Source organism: Schistocerca piceifrons, chromosome 8 (assembly GCF_021461385.2).
Source record: "Schistocerca piceifrons isolate TAMUIC-IGC-003096 chromosome 8, iqSchPice1.1, whole genome shotgun sequence".
In the NCBI taxonomy this organism is placed as follows: domain Eukaryota; kingdom Metazoa; phylum Arthropoda; class Insecta; order Orthoptera; family Acrididae; genus Schistocerca; species Schistocerca piceifrons.
This window is the reverse complement of record NC_060145.1, coordinates 170,068,006-170,092,275: the sequence shown is the minus strand read 5'-3', so window position 1 is coordinate 170,092,275 and position 24,270 is coordinate 170,068,006. Positions and strand designations below refer to the sequence as shown.

The following is a 24,270-nucleotide window of genomic DNA, read 5'->3' as shown; positions in this document are numbered from 1 at the left end:
CTTTCTATGAGATTTGTAACGCTCTCGCGATGGCTAAATGTACCAAACACGACTCTTGCCGCTATTCTTTGGACCTTCTCAATCTCTTGAATCAGCCCTAACTGGTAAGGGTCATATACAGAATAACAATACTGTAAGACTGGACGAACTAACGCATTTGTTGAAGGACTGCATCGCTTCAGGATTCTACCAATAAACCTCAATCTAGAGTTCGCCTTGCCCGTTACTTGTGTAATCTGATCATTCCATTTAACATCATTACGAGTAGTCACGCCCAGATACTTGATGGATGTTACCGCTTCCAAAGACTGGGCATTTATTTTGTACTCGCACACTAATGGGGATTTTCGGCTTGTTTTAAGCAGGAGGTTATACCTACTAATATTGAGAGATAACTGACAGTCATTACACCATGCATTTATTTTCTGCAAATCTTCATTGGTTTGTTCACAACTTTCATGTGATACTACTTTCCTGTAGACTACAGCATCATCGGCAAACAGCCTAATGCCACTTTCAATACCATCAGCCAGATCGTTTATGTAAATCGTAAAAAGCAGCGGACCTATTACGCTGCCCTGGGGCGCACCTGAAGCTACGCTTGTTTCTGTTGAAGTCATCGCGTTCAGGACGACATACTGCTCCCTGTCTGTTAGAAAACTATCCAACCGCATATGTCATCAGATAGGCCGTAAGCGAGCACTTTTTGGAGCAAGCGACAGTGCGGAACTGAGTAGGACGCCTTTCGAAAGTCGAGAAATATGGTATCAACCTGGGATCCGGTATTTAGAGCCTGTTGTATACATGCACAAAGAGGGCCAGCTGTGTCTCACATGACCGCTGTTTCCTAAAACCATGCTGGTTTCTGCAGATGAGCTTTTCAGAGTCCAGATAGGTCATTATGTCTGAACACAAAATATGTTCCATGATTCTACAAGAAATCGATGTCAGTGAAACTGGCCCGTAATTATGTGCATCCGATTTTCTCACCTTTTTATAGATTGCTATGACCTGGGCCTTGTTCCAGTCCCGTGGAACTTTCCGCTGTTCCAATGATCTCTGATAGATGATGGATACCAATGGTGCTATATTTGTAGCATAGTCAACGTATAATCTTACGGGAATACCGTCTGGGCCAGATGCCTTCCAGGTGTCTAAGGGTCTTAACTGTTTTACAATCCCAGATAAACTAAACACTATGTCAGCCATCCCTGCGTTTGTTCAATAATTGAAAGGGGGAATGGTGCTGCAGTCCTCTACAGTAAACGAGTGTTTGAAAGATAGGTTTAGGATTTCGGCCTTCTGTTTATCATCATCCGTTACGTTACCCGTACTGTCAGTAAGAGAAGGTACTGAATTATTTATAGCGTTCATAGATTTTACGTATGACCAAAATTTTTTGGGGTTATTTTTAGAATCTACAGATAAAATATTACTTTCAAATTCGGTAAAAGAATCTCTCATTGACCTTTTGACAGCTGCTTTCATTTCGCATAATTTCTGTTTTTCGGCGGGGCAGTGACTACGTTTAAAACGACTGTGCAAAATTCTCTGCTTTCTCAGCAATTTCCTAATATGTTTATTGTACCAAGGTGGATCCGTTTCCTCCCCTAAATTTTTGCTAGGCACATATTTCTCTAGGACGTGGTGGGCAATACCATTAAATTCCGACCAAAGATGTTCAATATCTTTGTGTCCCGCGGTGAATGCTTGGAGCTGACTATGAAGATATTCATTAATGACACTTTTATTTTCTTTCCCAAACTCCACGCTGTTTCATTGGTTTTATTGCAACTTCCACTGACGTAGAAGCCAAAACGATATTATGGTCGCTAATACTTTCTTCTAGATTAACTACCTCAAAAAGATCAGGTCTGTTTGTCACCAAGATATCTAATATGTTCCCATCTCTAGTTGGTTTTCTAACCAATTGCTCAAGGTTGTATGTTGAGAGCGCTCCGAGAATAACTTCACACGAGTCTTTGCTTCTGCCCCCTGTGATAAACGTGTAATTTTCCCAGTCAATGGATGCCAGATTAAAGTCTCCACCTATGAGTAATGGATAATTTAGTTCACATATTGCCAGAAGTTCACGGTGAATCCGTACCCACTGTAGACTTTTTGATCCAAAGAATCGTACGGTCCCGTACATTTTAGCTGTGGAGTACGTCTTCAGCTCCCGGCCCATTTCAATTGCACACCTTGACGCGCCTGCTATCCGTCTCGCAGCAGAACTGTGTGTGTTGGAAACACGGAACACGCACTATCTACAGACGATGCACCACTCATGATGCGCAATGCTTTTAGCTTGGGATACGAGTAACTTACTTTCTGAAATCCTTACGTGGGAAGCTGGGGACAAAACGGTATAGTAGAGCGCAACGGGATTGTGCTCTTTTTTGGGCCGAAGAACGATGCTTGCTATGGTAGTGACACGTAGCTATTTCTCTGAATGGAAAGGAAGGTGCGACAGCCATACTGACTTGGTTTGGAATGTGACTTGTAAGTGATCGGTTGTCCATCAGGTTTCCGGTTGTGTTTTCATAACTTTTGGCGAATTTAAACGCAAAATAAGGTGTTAATTGATACTTGTACGCCCTTAAATGACTTGTAATCTTAAAGTGCATGCCAAACGCTTTACGTTACTTGCATAATATATTAAAATCTGTCAGTTTAATAAGTCATGGTTGCAAAATACCAAAATGTATTCCTTACAGAAGAATGAAAAACTGATAGAAACCGACCTCCGGGAAGACGTTTGGTTCCAAAAAAGTGGGGCACATGCGAGGTAATACTGACCCTACGACTTATAATAGAAGTTAGATTAAGGAAAGGCAGACCTACGTTTATAGCATTTGTAGACTTGGAGAACGCTTTTGTAATGTTGACTGGAATACCCTCTTTGAAATTCTGAAGGTAGCACGGGGAAAATACAGGGAGCGAAAGGTTATTTACAATTGCACAGGAACCAGACGGCAGTTATACGCGTGGAGGGGCACGAAAACGACTCAGTTATTGAGAAGGGTATGAGACATGGTTCTAGCTTATCCCTGATGTTACTCTCTCTGTACCTTGAGTAAGCAGTGAAGGAAATCAAAGAAAACTTAGGAGAAAGAATTAAAGTTCAGGGAGAAGAAATGAAAATATTGAGTTTCTCGATGACATTGTAATTCTAATAGAGACAGCAGAAACTTGGAAGATCAATTGAACGGAATGAACAGTCTTGAATAGTGGATACAAAATGAACATCAAAAAAAGCAAAACAAGGATAATGGAACGTAGTAGAATTAAGTGAGGCGGTGCTGAGGGATTAAGAAACGAGACACTTAAAGTAGTAGAAGAGTTTTGCTATTTGGACAGCAAAATAACTGATGATGGTCGAAGTAGTGAGGATATAAAATGTAAACTGGCAATGGGCAATTCGTAAAACTACGAATAATCACTACTGCAGGGTTGACAAATCAGATGGGAAAGTTAAAAAAGTGTTGACTGAAGAACAAAGAGACGAGCTGGTAGCTAGCTGAGATTAGTGGAAATGTCTCATTGTCAGATCATCAGCCTACCTACTAGTAGAAAGGATCAGCACGCAGAATAAGATTGTCATCGGTAGGAAAGTATCTTTCTCGAACGGTCGTAAGGAAGTGCAGAAACACTTCGAGAAAATTGACATTTAGTGTAATGAATTCCAGCTCTCTTGAAATGTGGATATGTGTAAGATAATACCTATAACAGTGAAAAAGAATCTGATAATATATATGAACAACATTAATAGTGAACTTTTTGGGTACATCATATCGTGTTACAATTTCGGGGTAATACTAAGAAGCGATATGAAATGCAACGGACGAGTAAAATCGGTATTGGGGAAGGTGGATATAAGTCTTCGATTTGTGGGAAGGATTCTGATAAAGAGGAGAGCATCTCTCAAGCTAATCGCACACAACACGCTAGCGCGACCAATAATTGTAGAATATAGTTCCAGCTTTTGGAGTCCTTATGATTGAATTGAGACACGCACTGCTAAGATCGCAATAGGTCACCGTAACCTTACTAAAGAATGACATAAATGATCGGGGAACTTAAATGACAGTCCTTTGAAGAAAGACGTTGCTCTCGCGATATTCTGTTGGGTCGCAAATTCTGTGTAGCAAAAAAAAAGGGAGGGCATGGGGACAGCGTGCCTTCTTCCAGGGCTTAATTTTGGCCGGAACGCACTGGATTGAAAATAGTACACGTCTATTACACTGAAGAGCCGAAGAAACTGGCACACCTGCCTAATATCGTGTAGGAAAGTGCCACAACAGGTCGTCGGACGGACTCGACTACTGTCTGAAGTAGTGCTGGAGGGGACGGGCACCATGAATCCTGCGGGGCTGTCATAAATCCGCAAGAGTACGAGGGGATGGAGATCTCTTCTGAACAGCATGTTGCAAAGCATCCCAGATATGCCCAATAATGTTCATGTCTGGGGAGTCTGGTCGCCAGCGGAAGTGTTTAAACTCAGAAGAGTGTTCCTGGAGCCACCCTGTAGAAATCCTGGACGTGTGAGGTGTATCATTGTTCTTCTGGAATTACCCAAGTCCATCGGAATGCACAATGTACATGGATGGATGCAGGTGATCAGACAGGATACTTACGTACGTGTCACCTTTCAAAGTCGTTTTTAGACGTATCAGGGGTGCCATATCACTCCAACTGCACACGCCCCATACCACTACGGAGCCTCCACCGGCTTGAACAATCCCCTGCTGAGATGCAGGGTCCATGGATTCATGAGGTTGTCTCCATACCCGTACTCAACCGACCAGCCAACATGTTCCCAGTCATCAACAATCCAATGTCGGTGTTTACGGGCCGAGGTCATGAAGGGTACACGAGTGAGCCTTAGGCTCCGAAAACACACATCGATGATGTTTCGTTGAATGGTTGGCATGCTGACAGTTTTTAATGGCCCAGCATTGAAATCTGCAGCAATTTACGGAAGGGCGGAACTTTTGTCATGTTGAACGATTCCCTTCAGACGTCATTGGTCCCTTTCTTGCAGGATATTTTTCCGGCTGCAGCGATGTCGGAGATTTGATGCATTACCCTATTCCTAATACTCACGGCACACTCGTGAAATGGTAGTACGGGAAAACCCCCACTTCACCGCTACCTTGGAGATGCTGTGTCCTATCGCTCGACCACCGACTATAACACTACGTTCAAACTCACTTAAATCTTGATAACCTGCCATTGTAGCAGCAGTACCAGATCTAACAACTGCGCCAGACACTTGTTGTCTTATATAGGCGTTGCCGAACGCAGCGCCCTATTTTGACTATTTACATATCACTGTTTTTTGAATACGCATGCCTATACCAGTTTCTTTGGCGCTTCAGTGTAAATTGCAACGTAACTCACAATTATTAACGTTACGAAGAACAAAATCTGACTGAAGAATATTATGTACAGACTGTCACCGTAGCAGCAACTCATAAGGGGGAAGGAGAGGAGGAATATCATGGTGCATACGGGGTGATGGGGCTGGGAGAGGGGAATCTTTTTCTCCTTATCTTGTTGCAGTGTTACCCACTCAGAACCATGCACCCATCGGTTGGCGTGGTACAAATGACACAAGGAATTAATATTTCGTAAAGACGTATTGTAGAGACGTTAATGTTCTTATATGTTGCTTATGTAGTAATGAACATGAACTTAAATCAATCTATTTATAGTGCAACTCAATGAGTAAAAGACAAATGGAGTTTGCATCGTTCACTAAACATCTAACTCCGTGTCTTATATTACATAGTGTTTTGTTTTTCCTATCTCTTCGAGAAGTCTAAACTGTACGTGACACCGATGGGCAACGAAAATCTTCATCGTCATTCATTGCTGAACGCTAAATGCTTTATTAATTGATACTAGACACATGTTGCCCGAGCATCTACAATGCATCTGTTTGAACGATGCGGCTGGCAGCAGTTGAAACCATGATGTATCTTTCATGAAGACTACCGATTTGTGCCGATATGTATCGAAAAATGGTTCAAATGGCTCTGAGCACTATGGGACGCAACTGCTGAGGTCATTAGTCCCCTAGAACTTAGAACTAGTTAAACCTAACTAACCTAAGGACATCACAAACATCCATGCCCGAGGCAGGATTCGAACCGGCGACCGTAGCGGTCTTGCGGTTCCAGACTGCAGCGCCTTTAACCGCACCGCCTATGTATCGAACAGAAGTAGAGAGCAAAGTGATGCTGTTACAGGGAAAGACACTAACACCCGTTTTTTATCTTAAATCTGGTGGTTTTATTGCTTGGATTATAGGAAATTATGTTTAAAAAACCTGAATTTCAGAACAGTATTTTGTAGAAAATGATTTCTCACTGTGACTTTCATCGCAAGTTTTCAAAAACCGAAACATGTTGTTTTTATGGCTGAGGGCGGGGGCTAGTATGGTTGAAGAAAATTCTAGAAATTAAGCACTTCTTTGTACAACTTTACTAGGGTTACCACACGTCCTCATTATCTCGGGTATGTCCTCTTTTTGAGGCTACAAAATGTGTCCAGGCGGATTTCACAAAAATTTACAAATTTCCTATTTTTTAGCTCCGAGAAAAAACGCGAGTTTGGGACAAAGGCAACCAGTCTTCGCTGTAATTATTCACAAATAAATGCAAGTGCAACACTTTTGGCAAAAGAACATATCTTTGATTTGGTAAGTTCATTTTTCTGTTGTTGGCGACATCATTAGGAAGCTGTCTATCCTATATTCCATCAGTATATTCTGTCTTCCGCATTATGTTCTATGCCTTGGAGACTGAGGGTAAAGTTGTGCTGTTTACCTAAAATAGCGTTGCGTGTTACGAACTTAAATATAAAATGCCGAAAGTAAAGTCGGTGTTTAATGATATGCTTGCGGGGAAATATAGCTTTAAATCAGTTGACTTTACAAGTCAATTACACACACAGTTCTTTACAAAGATTCTACCATTGCTAGGCAAGTTTCGTGTACTCACACTGAAGCTGAAGATATTGCTACGTCTGTTTTATCACCACATTCGCTAGACGTTCCTATAGGTGTGCTATTCTAATACAGTTCTTTGATATCAAACCAGGTGCGATCAAGGTAACCATAAACTTTATGGATTCCGTCTGTTTCCCAGCACCGCTAACAGTATTGTCTGTCTCACTCCTCTTGGCAGTTGTGCGAGAATTAAACTGTAGCAGTAGCTCCTGGATTTTCCGTTGTGATGGAACATCAGAAATAGGAGTTCAGCATCTCTGCTTTTGCTTTCTGCTTTACGCTCAATTTTTGTTCTTGTGTCACCCATCGGTGTCTCTACATCATACCATCGCTGCGGAATTTTGCGCAGCTCGAAATCACTTAAGTGTTGATATTGCGCCCTTTGAGGTCGGCAAGGCGTGCTGGCACTCGCTTCCACGTTTTAGTCTAGTCTGAAGGTGCTCCACCGAAAGAGCTTCACGTCTCACTGACCTTCTCTACCTCACAAGAGAGGGCGCTTTTGCGCCAACGTGTGTGTGCCATCTCTGTGCAACTGTAATAACTTATTTCTCACACGCTGTTCTGTATACGCTCTGAGTCTGATTCAGTCCGGTAATTTTTTCCATGGATTGTAATTTTCACAAAATTTGGCATTTTCGTTAAAACTTCCACGAAAAAGGAATACTAGGGATTCTTTTTAAGTATCTAACATCAACGTGGAAACTCAGGCAGCCTTTAACAAATATACTTATGATACATTATACACAATATAAGTGGTTACATTCAGTGGTGTGAATCTAAGAATCGGATCTGGTAATGATCACAGCCTCTTATTACCTTCCTTCCCTCCTCTAAAATATGACTTACCCTCCTCACTTCCACTCTTAATATGCCACATGTACGTACGAGTTTAACAATAATAAAACATATAGAATTTTTCAGTTTAGTAATAATTTTTAAATCCAAACTGTTATAATACAATAAAAGTAAAAATGATTTAATTACAATATTTTAATTTGGAAATAACTGTTAATCACCATCCCCGAGTCTTTGAATAATTGAACTCTAAGAAAAGTTTTTCTAGCGCCGAAATGTTTATGGCGTCCTGTTGAACTATGTGTTGCACAAATTTAATTTGCAGGTACATTCCATGGTATACGTGGAGCGAAAGGCTATTTACAACTTGCACAGAAACCATACGGCGGTAATAAGAGTTCGAATGGCATGGAAGGAAAGCATGGGTATAGAAGGGAGTGCGACAGGGTTGTAGCCTATTTCCGTGTCCCCACTCTACTTCGCAGTCTCTCCTCGTATATTTGCATATTCCTTGTCGAACCATTCTCCCACTCATTGTTGTTTAGCCGGCCGGTGTGGCCGAGCGGTTCTAGGCGCTTCAGTCTGGAACCGCGTGACCGCTACGATCGCAGGTTCGAATCCTGCCTCGGGCATGGATGTGTGTGATGTCTTAGGTTAGTTAGGTTTAAGTAGTTCTAAGTACTAGGGGACTGATGACCACAGATGTTAAGTCCCATAGAGCTCAGAGCCATTTGAGCCATTTTTTGAATCATTGTTGTTTGCTTGTTTCCCGTACTTGAAAGCATCGATAAGGCAAAATCGTTGTATACATTATCTGATCAATAGTACGTGGACATCCCTATGTAATGTGGAAGTGACGATCAGATGTCACGAGAGACAGACGCGCCAGTATAAAAGGCTTAAAGGAGTCGGGAAGTACTGTGTTGTCAGCCCGCCCGGCTAGCCACGCGGTCTAACGCGCTGCTTCCCGAGCGGGAAGGTGTGCCGCTCCCCAGCACGAATCCGCTCGGCAGACTAGTGTCGAGCTCCGGTGTGCCGGCCAGCTTGTGGATTGCAGGTCTCCGGGCGAATAAACCATGTCTGTTCAGTCGTCTGTGGACTGTGTGTCTGGAGACAACTGTTCCAGTGGCTGCGGTAAGGTCCCGAGCAAGGCTACCTGCAGCACTCCGTGGCCGTCTGCGAGCACTGACGGTGAGATATCGGTCTTCTTGTGGTGTTGTACACTGTGGAAGTCCCGTACTGTAGCGCCTGGACACATTTCCTATCTGCTGGAATCATTGCCATAATCTTGAGATCACACTTTGTGGTACAAGGAGGGGCCGTGCTACGACCTTCTGTGTTTGACCAGTTTCCAGTCTCCCTAGTATTCTACCCCTCATAACGTCATCAATATGTGTTCCTTGAGCCATTTTCAACACACAGTCACCATGAGTACGTCGGAAAACATCTGTACACTTACTCGCTGCACCGTACTCTGACATGCACCAACACATCTCTGCGTATGTGGACTGCTGCCAGCGCCACCGTGCGACGACTGCAGGTCAAATGCACCGCATGGTCATACCCCGAGGTGATTTAAACCCGCAAACCGCCCACCAGAGCGTTGTTTCACCATGTATCAGCATTATCCTTAATTTATGAGCATGAGTGTAGATGTGTTTTTCTAAAGCAAATATTAAAATATTTTTTCGTAAAAAACATGTAACAGTGTGGACTCCGTCGTAAACTCTGTAACAGTGGGAATAAGTTGCAGGATTCACAGTGACAACAGTACATAGGGCAAACGGGGGTTGGGTGTGGGGGGGGGGGGGGGGGGGAGGCGGGGGGCGGAGGGGGAGAGGGAGGATTTCGAAACTAAATACAGGAAGCACACATACTCTAAGAACAAAACAGCGTTTGGGACACATATGGCAGCTTTAAAGCAATCAATCACCTACCTTGATCAAAATTTAGAATTCCTACACAAAGCTCAAAAGGAGAGATTCGTTAACGTCTTGGAGGAACTCGAAATTTACACTCACAAAAAGTAAGATCCGAATCTGATTAGGCAGAGCGAATTCAACGATAACGCTTGCCTTAACGTTTATGACAACCTACTAAGGTGATGATTGTTGTATATGGATGTCAAAGGCGATAGGGGAGAAAAAGTGTGCTGTGAAACAGCTGGGACACGTGTGCAGCGTGTGACATCGGTGAGGGGTCCGCCAGCCTGGCTCTCTGCCTACGGAGTGGATATGGATGCCTTTCGTTTCTTGATCACAAAACGTTTTGCGTTGGTCTTATCTTTCAAGTTTGACAAACCACAAATTTTAATTAAAAATTTCTAATACCAGTATTCTCACCAAACAAACAAAAGTTAATATCAATTCAGTGTGGATGTAAATGTTATATTAAAATGTGACAAACGTACCAGATGCCACCTGTTGGCAGTAACCTTCTGGGGTATATTATTAAAGTGGATTCTATTAAACCAGTATTTTATCGTGTGAAGTAGCATCTAAAATTTAGTGAAGAAAGACGGGTTACTGATGTAATCGCAGGTACGTTCTGAAATATTTGATTTTTTATGACGGACAACACTATGTATTTCGTCGAGTATTTGTGGATCAGTTACTTCACTGTTGTCTATAGGTCTAAGGACGATACTCGTTTTAAAAAATTAATGCAATCAAGACGGGAATAAAAAAAATTGTTTTACATTTTACAGCATTATGCACTGCGTACATAATAGGGACAGTTTGAAGACGATGATTATTTCTATCGGCATGACAGTGTATCCTGCCATCAAACAGTACCTGTGAGTCAATGGATTGTGAACAATTTCATCGAATGTAATGGTCCGTGCAGAGTCCTGGTCTGACCCCAATAGAATAATTCGAATCGAGAACAGCTGCCAACATGAGTAACGTAGAAGTAAATATCCTCGGAGTAGTGAAGCAACTTAAATCAACAAAAGAAAGTCTTCTGGTCCACACTATATACCAATTAGGTTCCCTTCGTAGTATGCTGATGCATTACCTCCATACTTAACAATCATATACAACCGTTCGCTCGACGAAAGATCCGTACCCAAAGATTGGAAAGTTGCACAGGTCACACCAATATTCAAGAAAGGTAGTAGCAGTAATCCACTTAATTACAGGCCCAAAGCGTTAACGTCGATATGCAGCAGGATTTTGGAACATATATTGTGTTCGAACATTATGAATTACCTCGAAGAAAACTGTCTATTGAAACACAGTCAACATGGGTTTAGAAAACATCGTTCTTGTGAAACAAAAGTAGCTCTTTATTCACATGAAGTGTTGGGTGCTATTGATAAGGGATTTAAGATCAATTCCGTATTTCTGGATTTCCGGAAGGCTTTTGACACTGTACCACTCATGAGGCTTGTAGTGAAATTGCGTGCTTATGGAATATCGTCTCAGTTATGTGACTGGATTTGTGATTTCCTGCCACAGAGGTCATAGTTCGTAGTAATTAACGGAAAGTTATCGAGTAAAACAAAAGTGATTTCTGGCGTTCCCCAAGGTAGTGTTATTGGCCCTTTGCTTTTCCTTATCTATATAAACGATTTAGGAGACAGTCTGAGCAACCATCTTAGATTTTTTGCAGATAACGCTGTCATTTATCGACTAATAAAGTCATCAGAAGATCAAAACAAATTGCAAAACGATTTAGAAAAGATATCTGAATGGTGCAAAAATTGACAGCTGACCCTAAATAACGAAAAGTGTGAGGTCATCCACATGAGTGCTAAATGGAACTCGTTAAACTTCGGTTACACGATAGATCAGTCTAATCTAAAAGCCGTAAATTCAACTAAATACCTAGGTATTACAATTAAGAACAACTTAAATTGAAAGGAACACATAGAAAATGCTGTGGGAAGGCTAACCAAAGACTGCGTTTTATTGCCAGGACACTTAGAAAATGTAACAGATCTACTATGGAGACTGCCTACACTACGCTTGTCCGTCCTCTTTTAGAATACTGCTGTGCGGTGTGGGATCCTTACCAGATAGGACTGACGGCGTACATCGAAAAAGTTCAAAGAAGGGCAGCACGTTTTATATTATCGCAAAATATGGGAGAGAGTGTCCCAGAAATGATACAGGATTTGGGCTGAACATCATTAAGAGAAAGACATTTTTCGTTGCGACGGATTCTTCTCACGAAATTCCAATCACCAACGTTCTCCTCCGAATGCGAAAATATTTTGTTGACACCGACCTACATAGGGAGAAACAATCACCACGATAAAATAAGGGAAATCAGAGCTCGTACAGAAAGTTCATTCTTTCCGCTCGCTATGCGAGATTGGAATAATAGAGAATTGTGAAGGTGGTTTGATGAACCCTCTGCTTGGCACTTAAATGAGGTTTGCAGAGTATCCATGTAGGTGTAGATGTAGATGTAGATGTAGAACTTGGGGATAATGAGAACATCGACTTCGCTCCAGACCCCAGCTTCCGACTTCAATATCTTCTTTGGTTTCGGCTCTTCAGGAAGAATGAGCTGTCATTCCTCCACTGCCATCAGACACCTCATTGAAAGTGTGTCCATCAGCCATCGTAAAGGTGAAGGGAGCACACATCCCATATTATTAGCTGCTTGTAGGTGTCCATATACTTTTGATTAGATAGGGTGCATGTCATTAACTGTAAAATATTTTAAACAAAATTAATTTTAAGTGTGGATCTGTGGTTACCTGTAACGACAAAAGGCCACCATTCTTTTAATTCGACACCCCAAACAAATCAAATCATCTAAACTTGTAAATAGTTGTGGAATCACATTTTTTCACCTGTCACAAAACAGCATCCTCACAGATACCTCGTCCCGGCTGCCACATCCTAGTTAAGTCACTGCATGCATTTACTGTTAAAACCCACTGCTGTAACCTATTTCACACACACACAGGAACATTGTAAAACGTTCTTCAGCTTCTACAAACAAATGTAAAACACGTTACTTGACCTAAACTTAAATTAAAAATGAAACAAAGAGAAAGTTGTGTGACATAGTTGGCTGGTAGGCCCAGAGAGATTGATTCAACCATCTAATGGCAATACGGTGTAGAAGTCACCAGAGAGCAAATAAGGTTCCTGTAACTGACTGGTAGAATAATATCTGCTTGGACAGTCCACAAACGTGTGGTTGCATATTGGGGTTACCACCAACCCAGTGCGGTGTAGGTGTTCTCCGTAACAGCTATGATTCAAAGTGAGGCATGTTAAAGTGCTACTGAATTTTACGCAACATATACACTCCTGGAAATGGAAAAAAGAACACATTGACACCGGTGTGTCAGACCCACCATACTTGCTCCGGACACTGCGAGAGGGCTGTACAAGCAATGATCACACGCACGGCACAGCGGACACACCAGGAACCGCGGTGTTGGCCGTCGAATGGCGCTAGCTGCGCAGCATTTGTGCACCGCCGCCGTCAGTGTCAGCCAGTTTGCCGTGCCATACGGAGCTCCATCGCAGTCTTTAACACTGGTAGCATGCCGCGACAGCGTGGACGTGAACCGTATGTGCAGTTGACGGACTTTGAGCGAGGGCGTGTAGTGGGCATGCGGGAGGCCAGGTGGACGTACCGCCGAATTGCTCAACACGTGGGGCGTGAGGTCTCCACAGTACATCGATGTTGTCGCCAGTGGTCGGCGGAAGGTGCACGTGCCCGTCGACCTGGGACCGGACCGCAGCGACGCACGGATGCACGCCAAGACCGTAGGATCTTACGCAGTGCCGCAGGGGACCGCACCGCCACTTCCCAGCAAATTAGGGACACTGTTGCTCCTGGGGTATCGGCGAGGACCATTCGCAACCGTCTCCATGAAGCTGGGCTACGGTCCCGCACACCGTTAGGCCGTCTTCCGCTCACGCCCCAACATCGTGCAGCCCGCCTCCAGCGGTGTCGCGACAGGCGTGAATGGAGGGACGAATGGAGACGTGTCGTCTTCAGCGATGAGAGTCGCTTCTGGCTTGGTGCCAATGATGGTCGTATGCGTGTTTGGCGCCGTGCAGGTGAGCGCCACAATCAGGACTGCATACGACCGAGGCACACAGGGCCAACACCCGGCATCATGGTGTGGGGAGCGATCTCCTACACTGGCCGTACACCACTGGTGATCGTCGAGGGGACACTGAATAGTGCACGGTGCATCCAAACCGTCATCGAACCCATCGTTCTACCATTCCTAGACCGGCAAGGGAACTTGCTGTTCCAACAGGACAATGCACGTCCGCATTTATCCCGTGCCACCCAACGTGCTCTAGAAGGTGTAAGTCAACTACCCTGGCCAGCAAGATCTCCGGATCTGTCCCCCATTGAGCATGTTTGGGACTGGATGAAGCGTCGTCTCACGCGGTCTGCACGTCCAGCACGAACGCTGGTCCAACTGAGGCGCCAGGTGGAAATGGCATGGCAAGCCGTTCCAAAGGACTACATCCAGCATCTCTACGATCGTCTCCATGGGAGAATAGCAGCCTGCTTTGCTGCGAAAGGCGGATATACACTGGACTAGTGCCGACATTGTGCATGCTCTGTTGCCTGTGTCTATGTGCCTGTGGTTCTGTCAGTGTGATCATGTGATGTATCTGACCCCAGGAATGTGTCAATAAAGTTTCCCCTTCCTGGGACAATGAATTCACGGTGTTCTTATTTCAATTTCCAGGAGTGTACGTTTCTCGTGCCACATGATAGTCACCAGCGACGATTATAGGTTCGCAGGCCTTCTGGCCCTGTATTTCAATGACGCTTGCTATTCTGCGTTTCATTTCTTCAGATTATTAATTTGAGGATGTTTAAGAAATCTGCAGGCGATACCCCTACATGTTCCCTTTCTATGTCGTGTCTGCTGCAGCCGGCTTGTCTGTCGTTTCATTTCCGGGACTGCCGCCATGCGCTTTTACACAGCACATGCAAGCATCCCGATTTCTACGTGTGGGCCTTTCGTATCTGGTTGGTGAGCTAGTATAGTACCAATAGACTGTATCTTCCACTGTATAGGCATCTCAGCAATTCAAGCGAGTTTGGAATAAGAGAAGATAAAACAGCAGAAAAGAGATTAGAGATAAGCGTAATTTCAAAGTTAGTGACCTCTAAGTTGACGAAGTCGATGATGATGATTTTGATTTGTAGAGCACTCAACGACATGGTTATCAGCACCTATACAAAGTCCCAATCTCTTCATTTTCCAGTCTCGCAATTCTCCGGAATGATGATGAAATGATGTGAAGAATACATCCAGTCCCCAGGCGGAGAAAATCACCTGCCCCGCCGTGAACTGAACCGGGACCCCGAGGCAGCAACGCTAACCACAAGAACACGAGCTGCGGACCAGACAAAGTTGAGGGATTGTGTTGCCTTCGGAGCTTAGTATCACTCGACAGACGAAGCAAGGAGGATTTAAAATCAAAGTAGTACAGGGAAGGACGCCAACAAGTCTACTAGTATCAAACGTAACATTTAGTGTGAGGAAGAAATTTCTGACAACATACCTTCCTAGCCTGGAATTGTATGAAAGTGAATCGTGTCCTGTGGGAAAATCGGAAAAGAAGAGAATCGATGCGTTTGAAATGTGGTGTTATAGATATATGCCGAAAATTTGGTGGACTGATAAATGAGAAGGGTCTCATCAGAACAAGCGGAGAAAGGAACATATGGTAACAAATGACAAGAAAAAGAGAAGAGATAATAGTACACGTGTTAAAACATAACTTCCATGTTAGTAGAAGAAGCTGTATAGGGGTAAAACTGAGGGTTAGGATAGAGATTGGGATACATCCAACAACTAATTGAGAATTTAGTGTGCAAATGCTTCTTTGAGGTGAAGAGGCTGGCACAAGAGAAGAATTAGCGGTGATAATCTTTACTTCCTTCGTCAGTGTGAGTTTCTTAATCCTGTGACCCTTTCACAACCACATCAATTTCCTTTATTCGAAACATCAGTGTAGGTGAGTATTACGTTTCACTGTTTGGAAGTGGGTCTCACGTTTCAGTGTTTGGAAAAATACTCATTCAAAAAGACATCATTTTGGTATTCACAGCCTAAGTCTAGGTCTAATTCGGGTGTGGGTCCAATCCACTGTCCTGGCAGTCTGAATCATAGAGAACTAATCTTTTTGTAGGTAAAGTTCTTCTTCCAAATGAACTACTTTCCTGTATAAGAAGATGAAGATATTAACAGAACCAGTATGTGAACGTGGAGAAAAAACCTGTTAAAGTATAAATGTCTCACAGTATCCGAATTTTGCCTGAATGCAAACATTTTAGTAAAAAACGTTTACTTCAGCATTTGCGAAAAAGGAGTAGGACTGGTTCATTTTTCTCGACCATTGCCTTCACCATTCTTCCAGTGATACCCTGCGTAATTCCTCCCGGGGAGTTTACGTTATCATACGCCACATTAGGGACGACGTTCGGACTGCATGAATGCTTACATAAAACTAGACTACGCGTTTACACAGTTCCCTGATATCAATTTATCGTCGACAGATAGAGAGTCATCTTGCTGGAAGCAGTGGAATTAAACTTATCTGAGGTCACCGGTACACGTCAGCAGGCTGCTGGAGGTTTTTGTGCTGCAGCAAACGATACACTAACGAAATTAAAAGAATGGAACGTCGGTGGTTACTGGCCATAAATCTGACAGAGACATAAAGCCGAAGAGCTGCTCGTTTCACAAAATTGCATTGAATTACAGAGAGCGAGATACCATCAAAACTAAAACAAGCCTGTGTCAGGTCGATGAAAAATGCATGAGAGACCTACCAACAGCTGTGGATGTACAGTGGACTAAAATCGCTGTTTTTTTTTCTATTCGTAATGTTTGTTTTATTTCATATTTTATTATTCCACTCATACAATTTACTAAGTTGGATTTATCAATATGTTGGAAATTTCACCGCAACGTCGAGTTCATTTTCCGAAAAATGGTGAATGTTGTCCGTACAATCGTTTAAAGACAAACCGCCAGCTGGGATGTATAGATACCTTCACTATTGTTCATTCTGTCTACATCTACATCTACACACATACTCCGCAAGCCACCGTACGGTGCTTGGTGGAAGGTATCCTGTAGCACTACTAGTTATTTCCTTTCCCGTTCCACTCGTAAATAGAGCGATGTAAAAACGGCTGCCTATATGCTCCATATGAGCTCTAATATATCGTATCTTATCTTCGTGGTTCTTACGTGGCCATTCGCCTTCCCTACCACAATCCTAACATGGTCGTTCCATTTCATATGGCTTTGCAACGTTATGCCCACATATTTAAAAGACGCGACTTTGTCAAGTAGTGTCCTACTTGACACAGTCGCATCTTTTGCTGTATGCTGTATGTGGACATCATTCGTTTGTTTTTCTTATTTATCCCCATTAAGTTACATGTTCCAACATTTAGAGTAAGCTGACATTCATCACAGCAACTAGAAATTTTGTCTAAATCATCTTCTATCCTCTTAACACTCATTCAACTGCAACACCTTACCGTACACCACACCATCATCAGCAAACATCCGCAGATTGCTGCCCACCCAGTCCGCCAGATCATTTACGTATACAGAAAATAATGACTGTCCTATCACACTTCCCTTGGGCACTCCTGACGATACCTTTGTCTCTGATGAACGCTGGTCGTCAAGGACAACACACTGGGTTCGATTGCTTAATAAGTTTTCGAGCAATTCACATATCTGAGAACCTATCCTATATGCTCGTTCCTTCGTTAACAGTCTGTAGTGGGACGCCGTGTCAAATTCTTTCCGGGAATCTAGATATATGAAATCTGCCTGTTGTCCTTCATCCATAGTTCGCAGTATACCGTAAGAAAGACGCAATATATCATGCGAGAAAAGGACAAGTTGAGATTCGCACGAGAGGTGCTTTCTGAAACTTTGCGGACTCGTGGACATAAACTGCTCGGTCACAAGAAAATTTATTATATTCGAACTGAGAATACATTGAAGAATTCTGCAGGAAACCAATGTCACGTATATTGGTCTGTAACTTACCCTTCTCATATACAGGAGTCCCCACTGCATCAGGTCAATGAAAAATGCATGAGACTTACCAACTGCTGTCGATGCGCAGTCTAAATGTCTGCAGTGGATTGAAGTGCGATCTTCATCCGTAAATAGGGCTCCATATTGTTTATAAACAAAATATCGACATTTTAATAATATTGCCTAGAAACCAAGACTCTACAGAATTTCAATTCTCACAAGCACATTATCAATTTTCGAGGTAAGGTGGCACTGGTATGAGGTTAATAACGTTTCTGGGCTTGCTGTAAACTCGAATGTTACAGTGACAAAACGGTTCGGAAGGACAGACGTTCAAAGATACATCCGGCCATGCAGTTTTCCACGATTTCCCTACGCTTAAGACAAATGCCGGCTGTTTCCCTTGAAAGGGCCGATTTCCTCCATCATCTCTCCCCAATCGCAGCCTGAGCTTCGTCCCTAATAGCCTTGTTGTCGACGGGATGTTAACCCTAACCTTCCTCCCATCTTCTCATAGCAGGTGGCATGTCGATGGGTTCCTCCAGCTTTCCATCTGACTTGCTCAACCAGTTACTAAGGGACCTGCAGCTTAACGTAGATTCTAAACCGCTGTGAAACGCTCATTTTTCACATTTGCTTCTCATTGCCACAAGAAGAATTGTAAGAAGTGATAAGTGACAAGAACAACACTAGAACTGACTGACGACTGAAGTGTGGACATTTAGCGTTTTAACCTGCCATTCACTCATTTAGCCACTCAGCCGCTGAAGCTCAGCTTCTTGTGTTTCAAGTGGCTTTTTTTCCTTCTTATTACACAGAGTAAGGTTACAAAGTCATTGAATAGCGATATGCACTTAAGCGGATGACGGTAGGATCCCGTACACGAGGTATAGGACAGTGCATTGGCGAAGTTGCCATTTGTACTCATGTGAAAAGGCTTCCCACGTGATAATGGCCGCACGACTTCAATTAACAGGCTTTGGACGCGGAATGGTAGTTGGAGCTAGACGCATGGCACATTCCATTTCGGAAAGCGTTTGGGAATTCAGTATTCCAAGATTCCCACAAAAGTGTGCCGACAGTACGGAATTCCAGGCACTGCCTCTCACCACGGACAACGCTGTAGCCGAGGGCTTTCACTTAACGACCGAGAGCAGCAGCATTTGCGTAGAGTTCTAGTGCTAACTGACAACCAAGACTGCGTGAAATAAACGCAGAAATCAATGTAGGGCGTACGACAAACGTGTCTTTTAGTACACGCAAAGTACTTTAGTACACGAGTCTTTTAGTAGTGCCAAAAAATTTCGCGTCAATTGGCTATGGCAGCAGACGACCAACGCGAGTGCCTTTGCTAACAGCAGGACGTCACATGCAGCGCCTCTCCTGTGTCGTGACCATATCGGTTGGTCTCTAGACGACTGGAAAATCTGTGGCCTGGTCAGATGAGTCCCGATTTCAGTTGGTAAGAGCTGATGGTAGTGTCTGAGTGTGTGCAGACCCCATGGGCCCGAGTTGTCTATAACGCACTGAGCAAGCAGTCGGTGGTTTCATGATCGTGTGCACTTTTTTCATGTTATGTACTGGGTCCTCTGGTCTGACTGATCATTCACTGAAAGTTGTTATGTTCGGTTACTTGGAGACCATTTGCAACCATTAATGGACGGCATGTTCCTAAATAACTCTGGGATTTTTATTGACGACAGTGCATTATGTCACCTCGCCACGGTAGTTCATGATTTCTTTGAAGAACACTCTGCACAATTCGAAAAATTTTAGGACATTACCGGTAGCTCTTTTGCAATTATGGACGGCTATATAGGCAGCAAGGCTCACTATATCTGCAGGGACTTCTAACGACTTGTTTGGTTGATGTCACGTCGAGTTGCTGCAGCGCGCCGAGCAAAACGAGGTATGACACGTTATTAGGACGTATCCCATGACTTTATGGGGCTGCACGCCCGAAAAGTTTATGGAACAATCATTGCGCCGCGAAAATATGGAGATGCACGATAGTTATTTATATATATATATTTAACTTTAGAATATGTATTCTGAAGAGTAACAATGTTGTTTTAGTGGTCTTCTGTCCGAAAACTGCTTAGCTGCAGCTTTCCACGCTAGTTTATCTTCTGCAAGTGTCTTCAGCTCTGCATAACTATTACATCTTATATCGACGTGGACTTGTTTACCGTATTTAATTCTTGACCACCAATGTATAATTTTTAACTTTTACACATCAATCCATCACATAATTAATTATTCCTTGACGCCTCAGGATGTACTGTATCAACTGATATCATCTTTTAGTAAAGTTCTACCATAAAGCGCAAAAATGCAGAACAGTACAGCACTTAAAGTTAGAAATAAAATTACGTAGCAACTTCAGCTCGTGCAACAATGTTCCTTTTTCAATGACAGTATTAATTTTTGTATGGCAATTGGAAACTTGTCTCCTTCTAGTAATAACTGTGTATTTACGCGTTAAATCTATTCTACGTTCCAGTTGAGGTTAGTGTCCTAAACATCGGTGCCACTGATCCAACGTTGAGTCGTTGCCATGCAAAAACTAGAATGTACTTCTAGTGCTATGAAACTAATACTCCATTTCCAAATGGAGATGGCCTAACAGGCAGTAACTGCTCGCCAATACGTTGTTAAAATTAACAAAATGAAAATCAAATGGGTGAGTCTTAAAGAAGATCTTACCCAAGGAACTCTATTTGCACCAGTTTTGCTCAGTATCTGCAACACCAACAACTCCACTAATAAGAAATGCTTTTTATCCTTATTTGCAGCTACATACTGTCAGTTCCCTAACGTCCAGTCCAGTGAAGACACAACTTTGGGCTTTGCAGCTGCGCAATCACTAAGTTGGTAGTTAAGAAGTGAGGTACCAGAATGCTACTCAGTAACGATCCTGAAGCATAAGAAAATCTGGAACAACGAGAAAGGATGAAAACGAGAGTATGTAACAGTATTGTTCAGTTATCGTCTTCAATCGACGGCGGTGCAAACACAAACGCTATGTTTTTGTTTGAGTGTACATCTTCCGCAGCAGCTGTTAAAATCCATTATTATTATTTTTCGTCTAAAGACTTGTCAGGCATTTATAATTGGTCTCTACATGCCTTTGAAAGGATACATCTCAGACCACATAAAACTGTAAATCAATATTTGCAGATCAAATAATGTTATACTTAAACATATTACTGTACAGATTAAAAACAGTTGTGCCAGTGCACAGAAAACGAAACAAATTGCACAAAAATTTGGCTAAACAACGAAATCAAGCCTCTCTATGCCAATAAGCGAAAGCTAATTTGGGCGCTATATAAAGCACATTTTAATCTCACGAAAGTTCAAATAATAACACTGTTTTCTTCAATATTGTTAGCAATGTTGAAAATCTAACATATACAGAGACAGAAAAAAATGAAAAAACTCACAGAAGAAAGACTGCAATTTCATAATCTGAACAAACACCCAACACAGCCACAAAACACACCCGGTCTAACGAAAAACTTCATTTCCCTCCAAGACTGGTCAACCTCACTGACACTATTTTGTTTACAAAAGAAATAAAACTGCTCGAAGAAGGTCTGAAACACAATATCAGCAAAACTGTTAAGACTATTGTGGCCACTTGTTGACAAACGCCTATTGGCTTCTCTCTCGGGTTCTTCAGAGGACGTTCGTTTGATGATTTTACCGACGTTTCGCCACCACGAGTGGCTGGCAGTGTCAGAGCTTCATCCTCCAGTTCACCACCAGCAATGCAGGGTGAAGCTGGCGAAACGTCAATAAAATCATCAGACGAACGTCCTCCGAAGAACCCGAGAGAGAAGCAAATAGGCATTTGTCAACAAGTGGCCACTATAGTCTTAACAGTTTTGCTGATATTGTGTTTCAGACCTTCTTCGAGCAGTTTTATTTCTTTTGTAAACAAAATAGTGTCAGAAGCCAATATACAATTTGACAATATCAGCACACAAATAGACCAAAAATACGCAGAAAGCCTCATAGTTCAGTCATAAACCATTCTCACACACGAAAACAAAAACGAAACAAATGAAGTAAGCATTGGCCTGACGAGAGAGATAGTCAGCAATGAAATCAAAAACAAGATAACACAGATGGAGGAAAACACAGTAAACTAAAACAATACAGACTCAATAACACAGATAAAACTTAAAAAGAAACTACAGGAACACAATACCATCATCACAATGGCAGATAAAGAAAAGACTTGGTTCTCGTGAGTAAAGAGCAATACGTTAATAAGACGCAACAGTTCATCGCAGAATCTAAAATCACAAAACTAAAAACAAATTCACCTAACAGATTCCAAACGAAGTTGAGAAACACTTTGAAAGATATTGACCATACAATAGAAGACAATTGAAAAAGGAAGCTTATAAAGATAAATATCTGTGCACATTCCCTCCGATGCCAAACAAAGCTACACAAGAAAAACCTCCCCGCCAGAGTCATTGTGAATTATAGGGACGCTCCCACATCCCCATTTGCAAGATACAAGCTGAAAATCTCATCAGAAAACCATAAATTACAAGAAGACAGAACTATAAGAAACACTTCACAGCTGATACAGTACATAAAAGACATACGTGTTCCAGACAAAACTACGCTCCTGCCATTTGATGTAGAGAACATGTATTCCAATATAGGCTACCAAAAACTGAAACAATAAAAATTATAGAACTAAATCTTGAGACACGGTACACTTCCGCATAAATACATCGAAGGATCAGTTAGACTGCTAGAGCTAATAACAGAACTATTTCCATTTCAATAATGAATTCTATTTATAAAGTGAAGGCTTACCAATGAGATTCCAAGTGTCCGAAACAATAGCAAACATGTATATGAACCATGTAGAATAGATTATATTTAACAATATAATGCCAAATACGTACAGCATCTTTTACTGGATTAAATACGTGGATGACATCTTGTGCCTGATAGGTGAACCAAGCAGTAAAATTGACCTGTTACGCACAGACATAAATTCTGTCTGTCATAAGATACATTTTACGACAAAATAAGACAAAGTAAGTAGTTCAGATTCCTGGATATCATCCTAAAGATTCAGAACAACCAACACACATTTGGCATATAATGAAAACAGGCAGCAACAGACACAGTTATACGTGAGACATCAAAACACCTGATTCTCATAAGCAGGCAGCACTTACATGCTTCTCAGACTAAACACAGTGCCATTTGACACAGACAACAACCAAAAAGAAATGAGTATCATAATACAAACAACCAAAGACAATGTATACAAAGAAAACTTAGTAACAAAGCTAAACAATAAAATCAAGAAACAGAAAAGAGCAAATACCCAGTTGTCACAATTTCAAGAACAAAATCCCATACAAAGTAACGCGCAAAATACAAGAACAGGAACAACACGAAGTGAGAAGGAACCATAAAACAAAAGATGGTACACAATGAAAAAATAAACACACAATATTTTCGAAAGACAAAGCATAAAAATAGCCCACGAAACCAACAATTCAGTTCAAAAGTACTTCCCAAAAACGATAGAAAAACTGATCTATATTAGAAATCAAGAATACATCAACTGAAATGCAGTGCATGTGATGCAAGATACATAGGTCAAACCATGAACGAATTTGACACCATATACAAAGAACATGCAAGAGCATGGAAGCACAAAGCAAATAATTCAGCTATTGCAGACCACTTACACCAACACCAACATAAAATTGCCACCAAAGGCACAGACCTGGGAACTAGAAGGATACACAACAACAAAAAACACCACCTCACCTGATAAGAAAACTACCACATTGTGTATACCATAATACTAAAGAAACAACTCATAAATGATCAGACCATACAGGTAAACCATACGCTCTTTAAACTGACTGACCACTTAATATAAAATTAAATATACACATATAACCACAGGCTCCTTTTACTACTACCATCTGCTCCCAGTCTCTTCTCTATAACCACCAAGCCACATCCATGCGATGCTCATAAACTATACGAAAAGCAAACGAATAAACATAAACACTATAACAATGTGTTGAGTGAGAACACTCGTAACTTCAGTTCAACTTCCAAAAGTGAGGTGAAGTATAAATAATGGAAATGCAGTGTAAAAAAGTGTAAAAATTAAAAAAACTGCTGAATTGTATATGCGTAACGGAATTTATTTCGACATAAACCTCTGCTAACAAGTAGGGAAGAAGCAGTAGTTTGGAGAATATGTAAACAAGAGTCAGAAACACCATAAGTAAATTGCACACAAGCTTTATAAACAAAATACCGTTTTAATCTAAAACAACCAAAAATTTACGAACATATGAATCCAATTTGCAGAATGAGCGCAGAAGATGCTCCGCAAGTGAAAATGAAACGTGTCTGGTGTAAATTTCGCATTAATTAA

At 42.0% G+C, this 24,270-nt stretch overlaps 1 protein-coding gene across 1 annotated transcript in view; it reads left to right on the top strand.

Moving 5' to 3' along the window:
• The window catches only part of LOC124711183 (aminopeptidase N), a 318,231-nt gene that overhangs the window by 97,413 nt on the left and 196,548 nt on the right, over positions 1-24,270 (top strand). The window lies entirely within an intron of this gene.